The sequence below is a fragment of the Geospiza fortis genome, unplaced genomic scaffold (assembly GCF_000277835.1).
Source record: "Geospiza fortis unplaced genomic scaffold, GeoFor_1.0 scaffold23, whole genome shotgun sequence".
NCBI classification, from domain to species: domain Eukaryota; kingdom Metazoa; phylum Chordata; class Aves; order Passeriformes; family Thraupidae; genus Geospiza; species Geospiza fortis.
The window spans coordinates 2,316,086-2,340,589 of record NW_005054303.1 but is presented as its reverse complement, the minus strand read 5'-3'; the positions used below and the strand labels follow the sequence as shown (position 1 = coordinate 2,340,589).

At 41.8% G+C, this 24,504-nt stretch overlaps 1 long non-coding RNA gene across 2 annotated transcripts in view; it reads right to left on the bottom strand.

Moving 5' to 3' along the window:
* The window catches only part of LOC102042224, a 157,606-nt gene extending 134,120 nt beyond the window's left edge, over window positions 1-23,486 (bottom strand). For both annotated transcript variants that reach the window (XR_004082941.1, XR_004082942.1), the window contains exons 1-2: window positions 23,382-23,486; window positions 1,228-1,316 (exon numbers count right to left, since the gene is read on the bottom strand). This is a non-coding gene — a long non-coding RNA (uncharacterized LOC102042224). The remainder of the gene's footprint in view (window positions 1-1,227; window positions 1,317-23,381) is intronic.
* Between the last annotated feature and the right edge of the window lie 1,018 nt (window positions 23,487-24,504).

Sequence of the window (24,504 nt, the reverse complement as noted above, 5' to 3'; positions counted from 1 at the left end):
TTTTTCTAACCTTTATTCTTTATACTGTTAGTGGAAGAAGAAAGAGTTGATGGCATCAAAAGAGAACCAAGAAACATATTTTATATAAGCTCCTGCCACAAAGGAGTTATTTTCATATTCAAGGACAAAGTGCCGTTTTGTTCTACCTGGGGTCAGGTACACTCATCTTGTGGTGCAGTATTGCTGGTATTAGATACCTGGGAGTGCAAGGTACCCAGGAACTTTATCTAGAGTAGGATCCAGAAAGCAAAATACTGTCTTTGTTTCCAAGTGGGGTTTTATGTTTAGTTAATGTCAGCACAAAGATGCAGCTAAGTACTGAAGAGCAATCTGATTAGGAATAAGGGTAACAGTAATAAAGCACTCCTAAAAAATAGGCAGCTCCAGTTTCCTCCCTACTAAAAGTAAGTATTTTTAAAAAAGGATACTTTAAAGCAGACTAAAACCTTTCCCAGGTTAGTTCCATTAACTGAATGGGTCAGAATATGGTTCCTAAAACACCACCAGGCCTGATCTAAACCCCACGGGAACCTTTTGGATCAGAACAAAAGGGACAAACAAAATTTATTCATTTTTGATATTAAAAAAACGCAGGAATTTGAGCCACATGTATTCTTAATATTGCTTTTGTGAGATAGTTATATAGATCAAGGAAAGACTACAGTGAGTCTGAAACAGTCACAAGGCAGAAACCTTTTGGTATATACCTGAACCTTTCTTTCCAAGTAGCAAAATTCCAACCCAACAAGCTTCTCTGAAAAATGGAGATATTCACAGGCATTGGCAGACTATTAGCTCAAGATCCTTCGAAGTCCTAAAGCCAGCCTGGGAGACCCACTGCTTAGATTTTAAAAAACACAAAAAGAGGAGAGTTATAACAGAAATGACATGTACAGAGGCATGTTAAAAGACTAAAACTTCTAGCAGCCAGTTTGGAGTTCTGCTTTAAATCTTCCTAATAAAATAAAGCTTTGTGTACCTCTGAAGTTAGGAGGAAGTCAAAATACTAGGTATACCAGAGCTTCACCTCATTAATCTCACTTTTTTTCAAGTTTAAGGTGTGTTTGGATCCAGCTTGTTTCTAGACAACTTCAGGAAAAGCCTTATTTCTATAGAGTATTTTCCACAAATAACAAAAAAACCCCAAAAATTCTTTCTGTATTATTTCACAGACTCCTCATAAGTCAGAAAACTAAACATAAACAAAATTACATATGTATAACTGACCTTTTCTTTTTGAACTTTATCCGTGGAAGTTAGCTTAGCTGCATGAGCAAATCTTCATGGGTGACTCCCTTCTGACTGTGATCTTGGCACTAGAAACAAGGAGTGACACAACAAAATGCTTCAATCTGGAGACATAAATGCTAGCATCCTAAAGTCTAAGCCAGATCAGTTCACAAGCTGTAAGTGCAAAATAAACTTTAGGAAAAAAAGTAAATCAGAGCAGCAATCACTAGGCAGTGTCTTTTAGTGAAGCAGTTTTGCACAAAGACTGAGTGCAGTTGCTCACAGACGTTGCATTTTGTATATCCTCAGTTAAATCCCAGGAGTATCGGCCATCTGTGAAGCCCCCATCTGACAACTTCTGTCCCTAACATTTCCCCTTTATCCCAGCCCCACATCACACCAGCAGCAAGGTGGGTCATGCCTGTCTCATGAGGACTGCAGTTTGCTCCAGACCAGAACTATCAATTCTGCTCTGCTAACTGCATTGAGGTACATCTCCTCGGGTTTCCCCTGCACAGAGCAGACTCACAGAGCCAAGGGCACCCAGCAGAGCTGGGGCTGCAGGAGAGCAGCTCTTCACACCAGCCGCACCTTCATCCTGGCTCCTCCCTGGCAGCAGCCTCCTGCTTTCATGGGTTGGCCCTGTCACTGCCAGGATGCCATGAAGGACTGCTCCCACCAGCCCTAGGGTGGGCCAGTTTTGCCTCTACTGAGTGTGTTCCTGCAGGCAGCAGCTACAGGGGAGCAGAACATGGACAGGGGGACAAGGACAGAGGGGAGAGCAATGCAAAAATGGTGTCTCATGCTCCAACCACAAAATGCTTTCAAGTGTTTTCTTGGTTAACACTCTTATTAAATAATAGCTGTATAGCAATTCACACACACTTTTGGTTTGGTTTTGGTTGAGTTTTTTTTTCCATATTGTTTGATTTTGTATTTTAATTGGGCTGTGCCCCAAGAGATGATGGCTGTTAAGCTGGACCTTCCTTGTGTGTTGGGATAAGTGAACAGGCTCAGAAAGATTCCTCTTTTTTTTTTTTTTAAATTTCTTACTGGAACTTCTTTCACAAAACAGAGAGAAATTCCATCTGGATACTGCACACAAGAGCTCACATCAAAAAGAGAGGCATGGAGGGGCTTATGGAGGTGATCAGATGAGCATTTTCTCATGACAGAAGGCTGGAAATCTTGTCTTGCACAGTAAAACACAGACTGAAAGAGGAGACAATTGCAGACTGTAAAGCATCCAAGAACTAACTACCATGAGAGGAAAAGAACTGTTTAATTTAATAGAGATGTTTAGTTAAAGATATTGTATGAAAACTTACAACAATCACATCCATACTGTAAACTAGAAGAAGAATTCCAGCTATTAGGAGTGTGAAGCTGGGGAACTCTCTTCCCAAAAGTCATATTTTACAAAAAGGAAAATGAAAGCTAAAAAATGAAGGCCCCAAATTCATAAGGTTTGTGTCAGAGAAGGGAATCAGACACTGTAGACTTGAATGCCAGGCCAGGTTCCCTAAAACAAAATCATTTTTCTTATCAGTGAGGGTCAAATGTGTTGAAAAGATGGTTTGCTGGGCCAAATTTTGCAATCCAATGTAGGAGAAGTTTGTAAAGAAAACTAATGTGGGAAAACAGATTAGATTTTTCTAATATTAATAAACTGTTAATAAGTAATAAAGAAATTATTAGCGGTAAATCAGTACCACTGATTAGTCTTTGGAGTGATTAAAAAAATATTTTCCTCTGAAAAAATATTTACATTTCTGACACAGAGCATTACCTTAGGATGCTACAGAATTAATCAGAAAGGTTTTGGGCAGTCTTTTCCTTCTTTTGCATGACAAAGAAAACAATTTATTGATAACTCAGCGTATGTGTTCTCCTGGGTTGTTTTTTTTTTTTTAATTTAATTTTTGAAATTATCAATACAGTCATGCCCTCAGGGAATACCATCCATGATTGTAAATTTCAGTTACAAACAAAAAGGCTTAGATGCTTCTCTTTCTTCTGAGCTCCTTTTGATTTGGGATTATCACCTGAGTGTAATTTTTTTCCCTCACATAGTGCTTGTCAATCTGTAGACCTGCATTTTTCTTTCTCAGTGCCAGAAGAGATCAATGAGAAGTTCTATTCTAGGATTCCCAAGGGTGTTTCACTTATCAGTTTCATTACCAGGCCTATTTTATGTCAAGCCCTATACACTACTTGCTTCATCAGATTTCTCTAAACTCTAATTCCAATACCAAAATCCCACATTTTCCAGATAATCCTCAGATGTTCACTTTATGCAAACAGGGAGATGTATTTGCTGTTGAGGAGTAAAAGTGGTGTTTGTTTGGCTCCTCAGGTCCCCATTGCCTCACCCCAGCCTGGGAGCAGGGACTGTGTTCCTGCTACAAACATGTTGTCACCATCTCCAGCCGGGACACGGTGACACGGGGTCACGCACTCTCCTCGCTGCTCCCTCCTGCTCACAAGGATGTGCACTGCTTGTCTTGGGAACTTGGATTCCCAAACAGTATTAAAAATGCAGTCCCAGCCTTCTTTTCCCCTTGGCCTTACATGAGGCAGAATCTCTCAGATTTTGGGCAGCCCTACTTTGTAAAATGTTTAGTTTCTGATCACACTCGAGTTAGAAAGTCACCTTTGGTGAGAGCAAGCGACTCAGTGCTCTCATCTTGAACTCCTACCACTGGAACCAGAGTGCACTCAATTTATCCAGTCAACATACTGGACAATACTTGAAAGAGAGGCAGGGGGACATGCAAGAATCTTTTACAGGAAAGGTTGGGCACAATCATACTGCTTACATTTCTCCTTCTCTATAGGCATTTCTGTTCTCTGGAAATTTCTTTCAGTAACATTTCCTTCCTTCCATAGGAGCCTGGTCTGAATTATGCCATCTTACCAGTTTTTCTCTGTTGTTTCAAAAAATAAAATGTTTTATTTTCCTTTTTTTCTGTAAAGGTGAAAGACCAGTTTCTCACATGCAGTTAGTGGGATTGGAATGGAATTTCCCCAACACAATACAGTCTTAAACAAAGATACGCAGGGATGCAGAGGTGAAGGTTATTCCTTTCTTAAGAGGTGGTATGTTCTCCTGTCTCCCTGGGGAGAGACAGCTTCCCTCTCTCTCTACTTGTCTATCAAAGTGCTGCCAACAGTAGCAGCACCCAATGTCTAGCATCATCCCCTGTGAGCTCCAATGAGTTAATAACCACAGCAGCTTTGCAGAGAAAAGCAGCTGAGAAGAAATACACCAGCAAAATTTAAGGGTTTATTTATTGGTGTGAGCCATGGAAAAATTCCTATATTTCACAGCACCTCCCTACATCACTGTAAACATACACAGTTTACATACATTTCTGCCTAAATATCTTTGGAGAGCTGCGGCAGAAAATTTTAAGCATGTCTTGCAGTAAGTTCTTAGGTGATTTGGGGCATTTCCTGATACAGCAATGCTGAACTTGGACTTTCCAAATCAACATGTGGCACTGTCAGGCATCTTTGCATGCTGCACTTCTTGATCCCAGCATAGGACAGAAGCTACTGGGGACTGCTGGGGGCCTCTCATGCAGAAGCTGAAGCATCTTCTAGAGAAACAGACTGCCCTGGGAGGTACAGGACTTTTGTGTGTGTGTGATGGCAGGAGGGACAGCAGGAGTTCCTGCCAAGGCACCAAGGTGAGGAGAGCCCCACAGCCTCTGCCAGCCCCTGGTCCCACAAGGTGAAGGCACCACGGTGCTGTTCTCAGAGGTGCCCTGTGCAGGTGTGGAGGCAAACTTCACTTCTCTGCCTGCAAAACCTGGTGTGATGCTGGTGCAGGGCCAGAGCTCCACTGCTCAGGTGAACTGAGAATTAAATGCTGTGCTGGGAGCTGCCACTGGGCACGCTGAGCTGTCACTCTTCAAAGGGCTTGGTTGTGTAAGCGGACCAAGGGAATCTCTAAACCACAGACAATGAAAACAATTTTAAATGAGAGACTAAATGAAAGGAAAAAAGTTGTCAAAATGTCAAGGTTAATGTTTTCATAAAACTAACCTGGGAATGGCTAGACAGTAGAAGTGTAAACCTTAATTAAAACTTTTAAAGTGTGAATACAAAACTAGCTTCGGTCTAGACAGTCAATAAATCTATCCTCCTTAATGAAATACTGGTCCTTTTGGTATTTCTGGTCAATTTTTGTCCTCATCTTTGCAACTATGTGTAACATTAATACTCAGATCCCTGTCTATCAAAACCAGAGGAGCCATGAATAGCAGGACCACAGCCTTCTGCTTGGCTCCAGCTCCACGTCCTCCTGCACCCCTGGCTGGGCCAGCGCTTCTGGCTGTAGCTCTGGGATGGGCAGCAGTGTCTGAACACACACAGCAAGCTGGGCAGTGATACATCTCTGCCCCCACCCCTTTGCTAGACCACAGTGGTCTCTGCAGAGGATGTCAGAGGCATCCTCTGTCTGCACAGCACCTGGGATCTTGAGGCAGTCTGCAGGAAAAGCATTTCTATGTCTTACAGCCTGGCACTGCTATTTGGATAGCCAGAGATGGCAGAAATGGAGTCTGCAGTGCCTCTGAGAAAGCCTGACCCCAACAGTACCTCCAGTAGATTTTTAAGAGACCATTCTGAAGAACTCTGGGATCTTGTTTTCTTGCATTTTGTTGTTAGTGGGCACCATCATCCAAAGCTATAGTTCTTTATAAATTATTGTTCAATGTTCTTGAAATAAAATTACACATTTTAATTGATTTTCAGAAATGAAAGAGAAATGGTAAAACTTCATATGATATCAAGTTGTTTGGTTATTACTCGCTTAGTGCATACCATATTTTATATACTATGGCTCCCTGTGAATTCTATAAAGAATGTGTGTGCTAAGACACACAGAGCAGTTATTCTTTCTTTCCTCTTTCCTTTTAATTGTTGTTCATACTTGTGTGCACAAGCAGAATTTGGTTAAATTATCAAGATTTTAGTGGAATCACCACGCTGTGCTTAGACACTCAAACTTTTCTTAGCCCATTTTCCTTCATCTTTGTCAAGTTTATCATTGCTTTCCTTAAACAAAAATTCCTATTTTGTGACCAAAGGGTGCTCTTTTTTTTAAAACACACCTTATAAAGACACAGTTTGCAGTCTGTGCTGCCAGTACACTGCAGATTTCCCCTGGGCAGGAACTGGCCTTGCACAATGATAAAAACCAACAGTCAGGAAAAAGGTGCAGGGACAATCAGCATGCTGATAACAAAGACTGAAATAAGCAGCTCTGCCATCTGCTCCACCTTATAGTCTTAAACTTGGACCAAAATTTGCCTTAATTTGTCTGACTCTACCCCAGCATGAACTCCATAACTGGAATCCTAGTAAGTTCATCAATATCATCACAGCACATGAATAACAGAATGGTAAACAAGTATTATGGCTCTGTAACAAAATAAGGATATTGGAATCTTACATCAAAGCAATTTTGTTAGGGGGCCATAATATTAATTCAGCATTCTGTTATTCATAGTGCTAAAACAAGGCTGTTTCACACGTTCCAATCAACAGGGAGCAAACACAAGCAGTACTTCAGCAGGCCATGAGTAAATATGGTTGTGGATATTTAGTGAGAAAAAGTATAACAAGGAAGATTACAGTTTTCTTCAGGAAGGTCACTAATCAAACAGATTAGATCAGAAGCTCCTCTTTTCTTTACAGAAAAGACAATCTGAAGTTTAATTTCTTTTTCATAAGACAAAATAAGAAAGTTATTGTAGCATATAAAGCCATGAGCATATTGCAAATATTCCAACAGAAGAAAAGCATAAGATGAGAGTCAGATACTCCAGATGAATGTCAAAATGTTTTGACTTATGTATAGATTGTAAATTGCTAAAGCTACCCCAATTAGAACAATGTAAGAACTTACTTTCTTTCCAAAGAGATTTCAATGCAAGCCTTTTTTTTCTTTTTTTCTCCAGTACATAAAATAATGGATTTAATGTGAGTAAACCCTTTCTGCCTTTGCTCATTTACTAGTGAGGAATCTCAGACATGAAACAATGTGTGACAGAACAGTAGAGAAAAATAATAATCTAACTCTACAGGAGATATGTTCTGGCATAGTAAATCAGCACTGAATGCTCCCAGGGCTGCTGCCTGCATTCATGGTTTTCTTTTATTTTACAGTGTTTTGTTAAATTGAAACCTGATGATGCTTTGAAATGAAAACCTTTTCTCAAAAAGCTTTTTTTTTTTTTCTTCTGGGGTTATAGAGTTGTTTTGTTATTGTTGTTGGGTTTTTAGGGGGTTTTTTGTTTTTTGTTGGTTTTAGGTTGGTTGGTTGGTCTTGGGGTTTGGTTGTTTTGTGGTGCCTTTTTTTTGCTTTTTTTGGATTTTTGGGGGGTTTGGGGGTTTTGGTTTTTTTTTTTTTTTTTGAGTTGTTTTTGTTGTTTTTTGTTTTAAATAAAGATAACTATATGCTTTTCCTAGCTCTGAAAGCAAATCTTTACTGTATAATCTGCCTGGATCTGCAGAGTTGAAAATTTCACCTCTACCATTGTGACAGATTTCTGAAGATAGAGGTCTAGAAATTCAGAGATGTCTGTGAAGGTGATGTACTCCAATCCAAGCACACTGGTACAGGGAGGAGCAGTCTCAGAACTACAGAAATATCAGTAGTTCCTAGAAATTTTGGTCAAAAGGAAACAAGATGGAGAGCCTGTACTCCAGTGAGGCACAAGCAGCCCAGTGTAAGTGAATGAACAGTTTTGGGCAGAGGACAACCTGGAGGGTTACAGTCACTGGTTTTTCAGTTGCCTTTGGCATGGGGTCATAGCTCATCCTAGGGAGGAGATCCAAGCACTGATAGGGAAGACCACTACCCCAGGCCTTGGAAGCCCAGGAGATGCTCAGTGCCTGCCAATGCTACTGCAGTGGATGCTCCATCACCCTGTGCAGCAGGACAGATTCCAGGGCCCTGCCCTCTGGCCCCGAGGATCAGTTTAACTATGGGCTGGAGCCACTAAAAGCCACAGCAGCTTCCTCAGGAGCTGCTGCTGTAGCAACACCAGAAAGCAGTGCTTTGGACCCAGCCTGCCATGAGCTCAGCTCCCTTGCCAGGAGCGTGAGCAGCGAGCAGTGAAAGACCACTGGCACCTGGGAGACTGGAAGCTCTTCACTCCCCATCACTGACATCCCCTGCCCCACAGGACCTGGGCACAGACGTGTCATCAGCTCAGCTTTTGGGCATCACACACACACACAAAGCCATCTCCGGACCTTCCCTGGGGTGGGGGCAGGAGCAAGCCAGCAAGTGAGAGAAAGCACTGGGGGAAGGGAGGGAAGGCTCACAAGAGATGCCCCAGCCCATCTGTGCCTCCTGGCATTACTGAGGCAATCAGGGCTGTTTCACCACTTTCAGCTTCCTGCCGTCCAAAAACTTCCTGTGCAGAGACCCAGCCTGGATACATGGTCACTTGTTGGACAGAGTTTTGCATTTGGTTTTACTAACAATCGCTTGGCTTGGGAGAATTTATACTTGGGTATTAGAGAGACATAAACAGCCATAAAAATTCGAGCTCTGCTTGTACAAATGATCCACTGATGTGTGTTAAATGCACTCTATTGCTGCACTGAAGTCAATTTGCAATTGATCATATTGCATTTCTGGTGTCAGCAGATATGAAAACATGTCATTTACCGATGCTTAATGAACCTCTATGCTGACAAGACATAAATAACAATAAGCAGCTCTCCAGTTAAGGAGGTTAACCAGCAAAGTACTCAGTGAAAACATTTAAGAGGTAATCATCTGGCAATTGCTGTATACTTGGAGCAGCTGCCCTCAAGGATGACTAAACCTATGCAAAGGACCATTACAAGAAAAAAGGAGGGGAAAAAAAAGAGGCAATTAACTCCACGTTAGAAGCTGAAAAATTCTGTCTGAATGAAGGAAAAAAAAAAAAGTAATTGCCTTTCTGGATTGCATTTGTAGTCTTTTCCACAAGTAGCTGAGGTAATCTGCTTAGTGGGGCTCTTTGACCAAGCTCTTTGACCACTTTTTTCCTTCGGAAAGGAAAAGGCAAAAGAGCAAGTTGCTCCAGTGTTGTTCCTCTTAATTCTTCCAGGTAATGTTCCTCCTTTCTTCTCTCCTTTTTGAACCTTCTTGTTTCTTCCACGGGTATTTTAATCTTTTTTTTCCTTTTTTTAAATTGGGACAAAGTTTTCAGTTTTCTATAAAGTCGAAGGAACACAATAAAAAGGAACATTACCAGTGCTTAGAAGCATTTTACAAAAGTAAAACACAGCAGATTAAACTTTGCTTTATACTTAATGGAGCAATTTAACAGTAGCTACATTCACCACTGGACTGAACAGAAATTTCAAGTTCAATTCAGATTTTAAGTACATGTAAATTGTGTTTATATTTCATCCATGAAGCTCAGAGCAGCGAGAGTTTTCTGAGCAACCAAAGGAGTCCAGAAGAGCTTAACCTCTCATGGCTCAGATATAGCCACTACTCACAAGGCAGGGTACACACAATACCAAACAAACAAACAAAAAACCAGTAATATATTGCTATTAAATGCATCCCTGAAGGCCAGCAGGGCCTTCCCCCATGCCAGAGGGGTTGGAGTTGGATGACCTTTACGGTCCCTTCCAAGCTACCCATTCTGTGACCCTTAGCAGAGCAGGTCAGCTGGCTTTGGCAGTGCCTCATTGTGAACCAGCACCTCACAACCTGCTGCTGCTTCAGAAAACCACCCAGAGGTCACATTATTACCCCAGCCAAAAGGAACAGTCTAGTGAAGATGAAGGAGGAAAGGGAACTTTCCCTTCCTGCAGAGGAAGCACAGAGATGTTCAGAGGTAGCAGAGATAGTAAGGAAGGTGATGCCTTTTGACTGACTGTTCTAGTGACAAAAATTCCCTGATATTTCAATGCTGATGTAATACTAGCTGGGCAAAATCACCACATGTCTGAGACAGGAAAGGGGGTTGTACATCATAAGAAAAACAATTAGCAAGAAATTGCCTGTGTTCTTGTATGGCCTTTGCCATAAATGCTATCAGGTACATCATAAATCCTTCTAATTTCAGTCTCCAGTAAAAAAAAGCCATGACACAGTCCCAGCCCTCCTCTCTCCTGTACACATCCTATCCTATTTCAATGCAAATATGTTGCCCCTTGACCACAAGAATCACCCACTTCTATACGACATTTTTCATCAGTAAATGTAAAAGTAAACATCAGACTAACAGAGGTCAGTTCATTAACCCCATTTTGCAACTTCAGAAAGTGGGGAATGGGAGATGTCCCTGCTGACATTTAGACACTGGTACTCCCAAGTGTGCTCAAAGGAGCCTATCTGGTTTTCCCTGTGGCTACTGACAGTGCCCACAAAAACCTGGACTGATTTCCCTCTATTTGCATCTTCCAACATGCAGATGTCATTTTTCATATACAATTCAGGTGAAAAGCTTCAAAAATTGAGTAAAAATTCAAACCATTATTAGCATGGCTATTTTAAAACTTTCTCCTTTTTTTTAAGCATTCTGATAACTTCTTGATGGCCAAGTTCCAAACCTCAAGTGCCAAACATAAGACATTAGGGAAAAGAGATAGGGGTTTCCAGCATCCCTATTACTGCATACATCAACACTTGGTGGTGGAATTTAGGAAGGGTAATCGCAGAAACACTTCTCAAAGGCTGTCAAAATGTGCTGAAGAAGGCAGTATGCAATAAAGCAAGATGTCACAGAAGCTTTGATTTCTATTGCCAGCAGTGAAATGGAACCCAGCTGCTGTTTGGCCAACTACAATTTGAACCAAACATGAAGGAGAACAAAATTGTAATCAATAACACAATCTTAATACCAAATTAAATATATCCTTCACAACAAGCATAGTTATACACAAATAACTCAGGAGCATTCCATGTCACACAGCAATACTCTAAAAATACATTTTCTTTCAGATGGGATTATGGATGGACAAGAATTTTCTTCATAGCTCACACCTGAACTTAGAGGCTTTGCCCAGTACTGAAAGCTTTAATCAAATTAAAAATTTTCTCCCAGGTATGATTATATCTCAGCCTTATAGAGATATCTTATTATTGCTTCTTTGTGGAGAGAAGAAAAAAAAAACTTTATGTAACTCTGTGTTTGATTTTTCAGAAATTAAATAAAAGAGAAAGTTTTGTTTGCACTGAAGGATGAGATTTCCCTCTGGATTTGCTGCCCTCTAGATATCTTTCAGTATAAAACTGCTGTGTTTTTTAAATGGATTTTGCAATAATCTGCTTTAGCTGAGGATGTAATGGGGGGAAAGGTGAATGAGTACAAATGCAGGGAAGAGGGAGTGTTTGAAGAGTTTGTCAAGATGCTTTTTACAAAGAAAAAGTGTCTTCAGATGATGCCAGTTGTCCAAAGGAAGGGGGCAGTTATATGTGCCTGTGGGGAAGGCAAATCAGTGCTAAAGGGCTGTGGTGGCTGTTCTGGGACAATGTGCTCCATTTGCTCTGCAGAAGGAGCAGTGAGATTATCACACACCATTCCCACTTACTGCTCCACCACTGAGTGTTAGTGCTGCTGTGAGAAAACCAATGTGGAAGCAGATTTCTTTCCCCAGAATCCCTCCCTACACTTCTCTTGGATAATACAGTACTGCAAAGCTTTCCTCAGTGATGCCAAGCTCTGGGTTGGGAGTGCCACTTCACACATTCCAGACCTGTTTGATTTTCTCTGCAGCAGAGAATAAAAATATTTCAAAGACTTCAGCAGAACCTTTTTTGCTACATTCTCTGTTTCCAGGCCTGCAGTGGTTCTGATCCCTCTGTTAGGGATCCCAGCAGAGGGATATGCACAAGCAAAGAGGCACATAGTGCAGCAGGAGCCTAAGAAAAACATGTCATACAAAACAGGAGCAGTACTGTTGATTCATTATCAGATCATACTAGTAAGATAAGGATTAGGTAAGAAGGGGAGCCTATTAGTAAAAGATAACCATAAATAAATTCTTCAGTTTGTTCAAGGTAATCGGGAAAAAGATGTTGTTCAGATTACCCAGAGCAAAAAGACTTCTAAGGGTCTCTCCAAATGAGATGAGACAAATAAATTGCCTCAATTATCTCTCTGTGTCTTAACCAGGGTGCTTACTATGGGAAAGGATTTTTTGGGAGAAACAGAAACACTTTATCATTAGATGAAGAAAAAAATTCCCTAATTATTTGATGGAGAAAATAAGGCCTGACTTTTGGAGCCTCAAATCTTTGTGCAGGTATCCTACACAGATTTCAAGTAATTTGGCTATTACACAAATACTTGTATAGGCTTCCCCCAGGCAAAATCCTGTAAAAATAAAAATGTACTTCTTTTTCTCAGCCTAGACATAAATATTCTTATTGGTCCCAAAGAAAAAAACATTGCAGAAAGCACTGGTTTTGCATTTCAGTGTCTGCAGGATCTGACACCTTGACAAAATTATAAGTTGGCATGTAGAAAACACCATTCATCAAGGGAAACTAAGGGAAAAAACAGTTATTAACTCTCAAGGTCAGTGTAGGGTGATCAATATTATTAATTGCATGTGGATAAGTTGAGACAGCAGTTCAGCACTTTAGCAATTATCTGAGATTCAATACAAATATTAAATACTAGCAGTATTCAATCATGGGTGGTTAAGAAAAGAAGCTCCCCATTGTGCTCCCCTTTAGCAGGTGAAAGTAGAGTTTCTGCAGATCACAGCATAACTGGGCACCTTCAGCCCTGTGCTCACACCAAGAGTGATGGAGGCACAAATAGACATTGTGCCTGTCTTGTCTTTCTTTACACTGGAAACAGAATCCTCCAACTAGCAAAAAATGCCCTGCCTTGGTGATATTTCTGACTCTACCATAAGGTGAGAATTCCTGAGTCCACCCAGACCTCCTGTTACCAAGAGATTGCAGCATGACTTTATCTGTGCTGGAACAGGAATCAGCAAACACAATTTCGGGGAAGAGCGAGTGCAGTAAGCAGACATGCTTGCTTACACAGCACACAATACCACAGACATTTCTACCCACAGTCCCACCAATTAGTCAGAAAAAATCCCTGCTGAGTTACCTAATTTTATTTTATACAAAATCCTAAATCCAGATTTCATTTACCTGCTCAATGTCATTTCTAAATCCTATTCAAGATGGCAAGAAAACATAAATTCCTAATTTCTAAATGCATGAACATTTTACTTCTACAATTTCATCATAACTAAAGTGTTAATCCTATCCTATTGTCATGCCTTCAGCTGATTTATCACTCCAATTTACCTTATTTGATCACTTTGTTCCCAGGCACTGACTTCTGTGGTTAAATACTTGTTATAGACTCTCACTCACCCTGCGGTTTTGGAGAATGGGAAGGGTCCTGAACCTCCTCCCTCTACTTGGTTAATCTGGGTCAGACAAGAGCAGACAAACTCCCAAACAAAAATAATTTGTATTAAAATTTGCAAGAGTCCTCAAAAATGTATTTTTTTTAAGTCCTTGGCTGGAATGGCCAGGTCTTGGCTGTTCTTACAGCAGCTGCTGGGAAGAAAGAATGAGCCGTACAAGGTTTTTAGTCATACCACTTGTTGCTTGCCTGAAAAGGCCTAATTTGCTATAGTGATAAGCAGAGATGAGGAACCTGAACAGAATAAAAGTCTTGCTCTTGCTTTGGACCAGAATCTCAGGTGGATTGGATATTATTATTTATAAATTCAAAGACTGTCACTGGTTCAGAGCTAAATTTCAGGCATTCATCCAAATTAAACCCAAAGCTTAAACCTTTTGACATGAGCATTGCTCTCCACCAAGCATTTGTGTAATTAATATATCTTTTTTGAAAAAACCTTAAAAAAACCTCCAACAACCCACAATTCAAAACTGTATCAAATGAGCTGGAAAAGTACAGAGAAAGGGAGGCATTAAGCGAGAGCCCAGAAGCCACAGCTCTGACTTACATAAACAAAGAACAAGAAGTGTCTTTTATATAGGAGTTTCTTTTCCTGTCATGATCCAGACTAATAGTGAAGGTGGGTTCACTTACAAGATGGATTCCAAAAGAGGGATATTTTCCACTGACAGCATTAGCCAACCCCAATGTGCATGGGACCATCACTTTCCTCCAGTCCCACTGCCAACATCAGCTGTTCTTCCCATCAGCCTAACCCAAGTGAAATCTTTCCTTCCAGCAAATAACACCTGCTGAGGCACCTGCTGCCCCGAGGCAAAATTACTGACTGGTGAGGCTGCCTAAGCTTTGTACTGATGTATTAAAGCTGTGACAGCATCTAGAGGAGCAAAGGGAGGGTAAAAATCAACTCAAATAATCATGAGAAGCAATAGAAGTGGATATGAAGGCAAAGATCCTTGATTTCAGATTATTTTAATCAAATTTTGCCTATGAAAATTTGCAAGTAAGTGATATTGGTGCTGGTTCAAAAAAGAAAGAAGTACAGAGAGCTGAGATGAGGGAGGCACATGGATGGAGGAATTCACTTGAAGTATCACACTTTCAATTGCATTGCAAAACCCGTTTAAGTTACCTCCCACTCCAGAATGCCAAAAGTATCCCTGTCACCTTCCTCTGGGCGCTTGCCACCTTCAGCAGCTTCCCTAGGATGTGACAGCCTCCCAGGTGTTTCCCCAAAGAACACTGGATACTATTCATCCAATAATAATCTCTGCTCTGTTCCAAGCTCCAGGTCACGACAATGAGAGACAGGGAACACAGCTGGGTCCCTCACTAGGTATGGCTGACCACAGGATGCCAGGGCCTCTCCCAGGAGCACATGGCATCCAACAGGAGAGGATTCCTCAAAGGAACATGAGTGCAGCAGGTGGCTGGCCCCAGTGGAGTGGAGCTCTCTTCTGGGCTCATGCTGCAGTCGTGCCCCAAGCCCAGCAGATCATTAGTGATGGTGTTGCAGTTTGTTTGCACAGAGCAATGATAGCTTCATGCAGCACTCCTGACTGCAACAGCCACCGTGTGGGAAGGGAAACCTGGAGTGTGTAGGTGACTGCCTTAGGGAGCCCTGTCTTTGTGGGGAGGCAAGACCCAGGGATCTCAACTCTGTTCCTGCTTTTGCCTCAGGGCTCCTGTGCAAATCCCCTGCCCATGCTGGACTGCAGCACCCTGGAACTGTTTCTGGCATCACGTTTGTTTTGACCCTCTCTACACATTGTAAGGTCATTTAGGATCTTTATCAACAAGGCACCACATGAAAGATGTGAGTGTCCTTTTGCTGCTTGGTCTCCTCAGAAGTCCAAACAGATACAGATGCTCCTCTGCAGGGATCTAAGCACAGAATAGTGATCATGAGGAAACTGCTCACTGCCAAGATCTGCTCTTTCATCCCAATATCTCTATGGACTCTACTTGATGTATAAATGTGCATTTTTCCATATGGAAATCAAGAATAAATAAGTGGATTCTGCTCAAAGTTTCAGTCATTCACACCATCTAGATACAGACAAAAAGCTAATTCTAATCAAAACAGCTGCAAAATATGAGATTTTGGACAATTATAGAGACAAAATAATATTGTTTAATGATATAGCAAGTTGACACTATTACCTTCTCATCAGAGTCATCAACCCACACTGGTGAGAGCTGGATTCTCATTGATGTAAGTAAAATTAATCCCACTGGAATTAACTTAGTCAACATCCATTGAAGACTCACCTTTTACTTTTCTACAATTACTTCCACTTTCAAATGTCCCCAGGGTGGTGAATTGTGGATTTATACAGAGCCTATTGCACTTCTCAGACTTTCACTGTTGCTGCACTTTTTTAGTTGTCCCAGTTTTTCCCCTCACATCTCCTTTTAAAACTTTGGCCATATAATTCACTTAAGCTTCTAAATGAGATACCTCTATAAAGAGCATCTGGGTCAGCCAGCCTTAATTTGAAAATGTCATTACTTCCACACTAAACTTCTCCAATCAATCCCACAGCAGCCATCATGGTTTGTATACCTCCCAGAACAATCCAAGTGAAACTGTGGTCTTTTCATCGTTCAAAAATAATGAAAATATGAGACAGGGTAAGAAAACACCACACAGGTGGTGAAGACTCACATTGCACAGGGAAATAGAGTGAGAAACTATGCTCATTTCCACAGATCTTTTGGGCTGCAAAGGTGCAAAATGTTATCTGGAAAAAGCAGCAAATTTTTAGCTTGTGCATGGCTCAGTTCCAGCTCAACTATCTCTAAGTCAACATCATTTTGCAAAGTTCAGAAATATTCAAGATGCTCCTGAGGTTCAGAATATCATTACTGTGTCTCCCATATGGCCTCTCCTGCAGGTAACTGGAGAAAACTGGTTTTGGGTCAGTGGCGTTAATAGGATTACATCTCATCTAAAGGTGGGATGCTTTTCACTTTCTTAACCTGAAAGTTAAACAGCTGCATGCCTAGTGTCCCTCTGCAGCCAGTTTGATGGAAGGCATTTTCAGAGGGCACTTCTTTAGCTCCTATAGCAGCTATTAAAATAAGCTGAAAACCTTGCCCTCTGGAGCTGCTCACCTAAATATTTAATTCTAAGTGTCTCTGGGAGCCAGACCTGCATCTTCAGCCATAAGGGACTGGGTGCAGCTGGAGGTGAAGGTGCTTCCATCCAGGTGTCTACATGTGAGTGCTGGGTGCAGATTGCAATCTCTGGCAGAGTTTGCTGATACAGTGAGCAGACCCTGGAGCACATTTCAGCCTGCCCTCAAGCAGACAACTAGGTCTGACTGTGTGCAGGTGTCTGGTGTGGCCTGCAGCTTCCAGGACAGCAAAAGTCCTGTGCTAAATCTGCAGCTCTCTGGGGATGTCCAAACTACTCCAGAGCATCTCAAATGGCACCAGACATGTTTAAGCAACTGAACTGAGCCCCTGATGTTTGGACACCTCTCTGGACCACTGTGGCAGGACTGACAGACCACCACTGACTACAAACCAAGCACAGACAGCCATTTCACAGGTAGACAACTCCATGCAGGTGTCAGTGTTTGCCTAACTCCTGTTAAAACCTACCCAGGTGTTACACGCTGGTTGGGACGTAGCAGCACCACAGCAAAGTGCATTTCAGCATGTGTATCCCACCACTTGCTCCCCATTTTCCCAAGGAGGACACACAGACAGCACAAGCAAACCCAGTGTCTCTGGCCACTTGTCACTGGCACTGCAAAAACAGGCTCGAGGACAAACCCTGCTCTGTGGGTTAATTAGTGTTAGCTCATTGTTTTAAAAAATTATGTTAAGTCATTGATATAAGGGGAGCAGAACCTGAGCCCTGGAGGAAGCATCTCCAGCAGTCATTAACAAAGCTTAAAGAATCTCACAATTCCTGCTCTGGCATCATGACCACAGCCCCTGTACAAACTGATATAAAAGGTCAGGGTCTCCTCCTGTCTGCTCTGCTCTAATTACAAGCAGACAAGAAATGAAAATGCCTCTTTGCATTTCATCAGAAAGCATATGGACTTGTGTTATCGTGGTAATAAAGGTAATGCTCATTTGCTGAGCTCCAGTGGGCCATATCAACAAAAGCAGCATGTTTGGAGCAGTGTATTTTCTCAACAGCTACATAAGACTCTGGATGCTCTGAGCTGTGCTTCAATGTGGTAAAGAAAATAAGTATTTTGGGTTCAAACTCAGTATCATTCTGTTTATAAAGAAATGGCAGGAGATGTTTAAAATATGAGTGCAAGGACAGGCTCTTCAATCTCATGAACCAATCTAGAGTTAAGTGAGTGAATCGCTCATCTGCTCTGTGAACTAATAGGAGGAGAAAATCAACTCTGAGAAACCAATTATAGTTCAACACCACCATCCTCCAGGATGTGATTTCAATGTCAAGTAAGTCTCCCAAAATCAATCTCTGGGACTCGCTGGGAAAGTTCTCCATGCCAGAATAGAATAAACTTGTTTCCAGAAGATCTAAATGGACACATCCAAATCAAAAAAGCAAAATGGCAACACAGCATGGTCAACTAGAAGCAGACATATAAAAACCAGGAGTTAAAATTACAACAGTCAGAAGAGATTCAGCATTTGAAATGCCAACCAAAGCAGGACAGTGAACAGAATGAAGTATTAACCCCACTACACTACAGTGAAACATGGATTTGGTTACCTAATAAACCTCAAGGTTTATCTATGAGAGGTTCCTGTCATATTGTCAGGATACCAGCTCCCAGTACTCTTTAGAAAATATGTTGTAGGGCTTCATCATGCACTCTTTGTGATCTCCACAAGAAAAAATAAATGTCAGATAATATCTAGAGGGCGCTCAGATGCAGTGGCCTATTTGGGACTGCTCATTTTGTGCTGAATTTGGAGACTGCACTCCCTGGTGGAATACCTCAAAGCAGAAAGGACTTTAAACAGCCAGGGCTCAGTACTCACAGTCCCGGAAGTCCTTGCAGTAAGAAGATCCCTCTGAAAGAGAGAGGCTGTATTTCATCCTCTGTGCCAGTTGCTATATAAACCACCATGGCCCTTTGCCTGGATTTGGAAGCCCCAGGCCTGATTTTCAAAGAGACCAAGCACCTAAAGTTCCAGCTGAACTCAGCAGTTCAGGAAAACAAACTCACAATAGCTGACCAGACAAAATGATATCCCTCTTCTGAGAAAAAATTGATTTAATTTTCTTTTAACTTTGGCTTCTCCAAACAGAAAACTATATAGTAAATTCTCCTCAACATGAGATTTGAAGTCACACTCTCCTATTACAGATTTTTTTGTGAGGTAAAAAATTAAAAACAACTTTTCAACCAGACTGAAGACCCTTTAGCCTTAGGGGAAGGGGACAGGAAGAAAAAAAGTAACCACAAACTTGTATAGTGACAATTTGCCTTATGCTGGCAGCATGATCAGGAAACGTGTGTATTTTTCTGCTAGGTGGAGCCCAGATGAACAGTTACAACTTGGACATCTTAGAGGAGTTCACAAGATGTTAACAATAATTAACACAAAGCTTTTCCCCAAGACTGTATCTATAATCTCTATTTCCTACTCCATACTCTTGCGACTGAGGACAACTTTCTTTGTCTTAATGATGAATAAAGCGGTTTTGAGAACTGCTCTGGGCAACCACCACTGAGATCTTATTGTTTTATCTAGCCCAAAGTAGTTTTGGGTAAGGGAAGAAATGTCAGAGCTGTCTGCTATTCTGCTGATGTAGAAATAACAAGATCACCACATGTTGGTCTGAGACTCAGACATGAAAACCAGCTCAAAGAAGCATTTGCTGATGGCATTGATGTGCAAGTGGCTCAGGTTTTTTGTAGGGTCTTAGTTCTCTTGAGCTTTGACAGTTATGGGTGTTTTTATAAATGGGAAGAAACGATCCAAATCTACTGACCCTGAAGCATTAGCCATTCAACTCTGCTGTGGATCTTGCATCTGGAAAAGCCCACAAGCCTGTAAATCATCAAACTGTCACATCAAGCAGCTGAATTACTGTGTGATGACATGAGCCACAGCATCCCATGGCATCACAGAGGGGAGATTTTCTTGCAGGAAAGAGCATTGAAAAGGCTGAGCAGTGGGACCCTCGGGACTGCTGGGGAGCTGAGTGAATCAGCCATGCCGCTCTGCTCCATGCTGCCGTGGCAAAACTGACTTTGCATCTAAATTAGCTCATTTAAAAGTGTCCTGGGCACTCTGCACCATCCTTTCCTCCCTTATGTGACTGCATAAGAAAATTTAAAGGAAAAGGCAAAACACAATCTTTCTAAAATCTACAGCCTAGTTTATCATCCATAAATACAGGCCTTTCCTGGCTGATGCTGTTCCCCACCAAATACCTAGAGAAATTCTAGAAGTGCTGTATACTGGAGGTTATTAATACAACAATAATTGCACAGAACAGACCAAAGAGAAAAACAGCAGGTTATTCCAGAAGCCCAGAAACAATTTTTTGTTGCTGTTGTTATAATTTTTGTTACTATAAATCAGTGTTTCCTAATCAGCAGCAGAGCACACTGAGATGGTGAGCTGTACAAATCTCAAGAATGAGGCACAGCATCTTGTGCCTTCTAATTAGTTCTGCTGGCATAATTGACTCTGGCTGGGCACCAGAGCTGGTACAGCTGTGAGCTGACAAGACTGTGAGGAGGCAGGAGCAGGTACAGAAGAAGATGAGCAACAGCAGCATCACACACCTGTGAGAGCAAGGTAAGGAAGGGAAGACCCTAGGACTGAGGGAAGAATACATAGAAAATATCAGAAGAAATAGAGAAGGGCTGGCAGGCAAAAACAAATGAGAAAGAAGGAGGTAGTAGTTCTGATGTCTGCCTAAAAGAGCAAAGAACCTCTGGTTGAAGTTGATGAAAACTGTAGATTTGTATTAACAAAGGTTCTGAACATGAAATACTTGTTAAAGATTTGGTGGTTGGTTGTTTAGGTTTTTTAAGCTATTGCACAAAATTCTACTGAAATTTTTTTCATGGTGACACAGTCAGTTTGTCAACCTTCACTGACAGAACAGAAGCAGGGAAATACCTTTGAAGCAGGATGTGGGAACAAAGAACACAATAAGGAGTCCACAAATGGCCCAAATTTTCATAAAATTAAGATAGGAAAAAACTATGTTTTTAAGGGTAAAGGTATAGATTCTTATGGATTCCCTCTAAAGAAAAAGGTATGGATTTTCCTCTCAGTGCATCCAGAGAATTCTCTATAAACATACAGGGTTTTTGTTAAACAATGTTGACATTGATATTGTATCTAATTAATTCACACATAGCATTGGGAGGGAAAATTAACACATTCCCTCTTATTTCTTCTTCTGAAATTAGATGCTTTGTTGCATTCATTTTCTATTTTGCTATAACCAAATTCTTTCTTTAATTTTTTTAAAATAGTACTAGACCTGCTTCTAGTGAGTGACAGTAGTAAAAAGCATTCAGCCAGCCAGCCCTTGCCTTTACCTAACAATTTGGAGGGTTATATTTTTTGTTCATATTTTTCTTTCCCCATGAATGCCTTCACCACAAAGATGCTACCTTGGTGCTGCCCACAGGAAGAGCTTCCCACCACAGCTGGCACTGATGCTCCTCAGCTCCTAGCTGCTGGCCGCCTGCAGTTCCCCACAGCAGCCTCTCCATCCTGTGTAGGACTTAAAATTTGAAAGCAGTGTGTAACCTTTCTCACCAGTGTTCACCTTTTCAGACCCATGAGCCTGACAGACACACAGAAACAACCTCTGCTCAGCTTGCTCAGAGGCTGGAAAGGGGTCACTCATCCCCTCATTGGTTTCTCACCTCCCAGGACAGCTGACAGGGTTTGGCATCCCATGAGTGGGATGTCACTGTTACAGAGCAGGAGCAAGTGACAGGCCTGATACAGCATGGAGATGTCAAGGGTGGTCAGGGCTCCTTTGGGCATGCAGCCCAGCACAGTCTCATCAGACAAGAGATTTGCAGCAAGCTCCCCTCTCTTTGTTTCACAGCATCCTGCCTAGGCCAAAGGTCCTTTCAGGTTTATCTAAATTACAGTGTTTCCTTCTTATTTGGCCATTCTGAGCTGTCCCTGTTGGAGCTAAAACAGATTAATGATGAGGCATGACTCTTCCCTGCAGAAACTTTGCTCTTTGGATACTATCCTTTTTCTTTTTTGGTCCCTACTTTATATTCTGTCTTCAACCAGCTTATAAAACAGAAATGTATATCTGGGTATAGAGAGTGTGTGCTTTCTCAAATTATCTCAATCCTGTTTTCAACTCTGGGTACAACTGTTACCTTCCACTTCTCCAGCAAAATAGCTGTTTTTAATTAAGGAACGCATATTTTTGCTGCAGATCAGCTATTTCATACTAAGCTCCTTCAAAACTTTTCAATATACCATCTGGAGCTGATGATTTGCTGCTTTTTAAATTATCGATTTGTTCCAGCTCTTCCTTCTGACACATCTTGATTACCAGAAAGGAGCAAGTCCCAGTAGGTATCACTCTGATATTCTCTGTGCTGAAGAGTGCTGCAAAAAAATCATTTAGATTTTCAGCAATGTCCTTATCTTCTTTAATTTCTGCCTTTAATTTTCAGTTATCCAGTTTCTGAACCAGCAGTCAATTATTCCAACTCTTCTGACTGACACAGCTGAAGCACTTTTATTTTATAACTCTAGTATTTTGCAGTGCACCATACTTCCTTTTTATTTCCCTTTCATCTAGTCTTTACACTTATTAATAAACCAATGTATTGGAAAGCTAAGGTTAGATTTTCAGATTTGGAAGGGTTCCCTGACACTCAGTTGTACTGATTTCCTCTTTGTTTGCCCAGTAATACTGTTGTTGGCAACATACATGCCCTCCAGACTCTATTATTGTTCTTAAGTGGAATTCATGGCATCTTCCTCTACTCTTCCCTCAGGAGCTTTTGTGACATATCCTCTCAACACAACCAGAACCCAGATGCTCTGAAATTTCAGACACTTTTTTGTACTTATTTCCCACTAAGCTACAGGACTGTATTACATTGATAGGTCTGCTAGCAACTGCAGGTGCAATCTTGTCTTGAATTCCTTCCTGCACATTGATTAAGAACCAAAAATCAGGATATCAGGATGTAGGCACCTAAAAAAGGTGGCATTTTGATCTGAAATTTCATACTGACTTATGGCTCTGGCCCAAGCTGGGAAAACAGGCACCTAGCCCTTTTTTAATACTTTCCAAAGGCAGTAATTGGACAGTACCTGACAAACCTGGGGTGTGTAATCCATACCAGTAGCAAGATGGTGCTGGAAACTGCTTGTCCACAACAGTGCAATGATTAGAGTACTTTCTTCCAGACATGGAAAGGCTGTGTGGCCGGGAGGTTGAGCCATCATTGCCCATCTCAAATGAAGCACTTGGGCGCCTGGCAGGGAACTAGGGGGGAAAAGGGCACACCCTTCCACTTGTTGGGACAGGGTTCCTGGCTCAGAGAGAACTGCAAAGCTGCTGGGGTGAAAGGAGGCCTGGCACTACAGCTTGGTGCTCTGGGGTCTCAGAGCAGAGAGGTCTCCTAGGTTTGAGTTTGTGTGCTGATCCTAAGTGCTTCATTTCATCCATGAGCTCAGTGCAAAATGGTCCCTAAAACAAAGAGTGTAAATTACTGTCTGGTGCCTGCTGAGATTCCTCTTCAATATATAGAAAGACCTTACCTTTCTGAGCCAGAGATGTTAGGGATGATGTTAAAGCTGTGGCCTGAGCCACCTCCTGCTCAGAGCACTCACTCCTCAGGCCCAAGGCACATCCAGCTCCTGCCTGAAAATTTGACAGTTGTTTGGCAGAGTGAGCTGAACTGTACCTCAAGTTCAGCTTTGTGAACAGCAAAGGAATTTGAACAGGCTTGCTTTGGGCTTGTTAAACCCCTTCCTGAATTGCTGTTCTTTAGTATTTTCTTCTGGTTTCCTTCTGCTGACATGCCTGAACATGGCTGGACAGCAGATTGCTTCCCTACCCAGCTCATGCCAAATCATTACTCATGTAGCAAAAGCCCCCACAAAATGTCAGCTGAGCTTTAAATCATTCATTGTTAAGAAAAAAGAAATAGAATCCTACTACTGGCTATTGCATTGCTGTTAATGATTTAAAAAGAGAGGACTAAAATGGAGCACAACAGACATAATCCTCAAGTCCTTACGTCACCAGCCTCCCCAGTGGTTCTACTCCAGAGGAGGTTTGCCCAACTTCTCTCTCATGGCTCTTTCCTCACCAGCCACTTTACCTCCACCTTCAGCCACAGAGCAATGGGTGCCACAAACTAAAATGGCTCACTCACAGCCCAGGGGTGGCTGCAATTAGGGAGGCCTCATAACCCACCCAGACACCTGCAGGAGGTTTTGCTTTTGGCCTCTCTGCCTGCATGTAGAAAGATCTTATTTTGGTTATACCCATTCAGATAAAAAAGACCTCAGGCTGAAGTGGGGAGTTACATTTTTATCACATTTAAAACCCTGGTCACTGTCTGGTTACACATGCAGACATACTCTGAGACAGAAGCACTCCTGCAACTGGGGAAAGGCCTTTGATGTTCCCTTCCATTAAATATTCCTCAGGTCCCCAGTCTGGTGACTTCATGTTGCTACAGCTACTCCCAGGGCATCCACAAACCTGTTCCAGCTCCTGCTCATCTTTTCTGGCCAGGTTTGAAGCCTCGGAACCAAATGAGATGAGAGGATGCTAACAAAACATTAAATCGACAAGAAAATGTCACCACAACCTTCTGACCTCCTGCTCCGCTGAGAGACCGAAAGAACCCCAAATTCCCCTTTGCCACCTCCG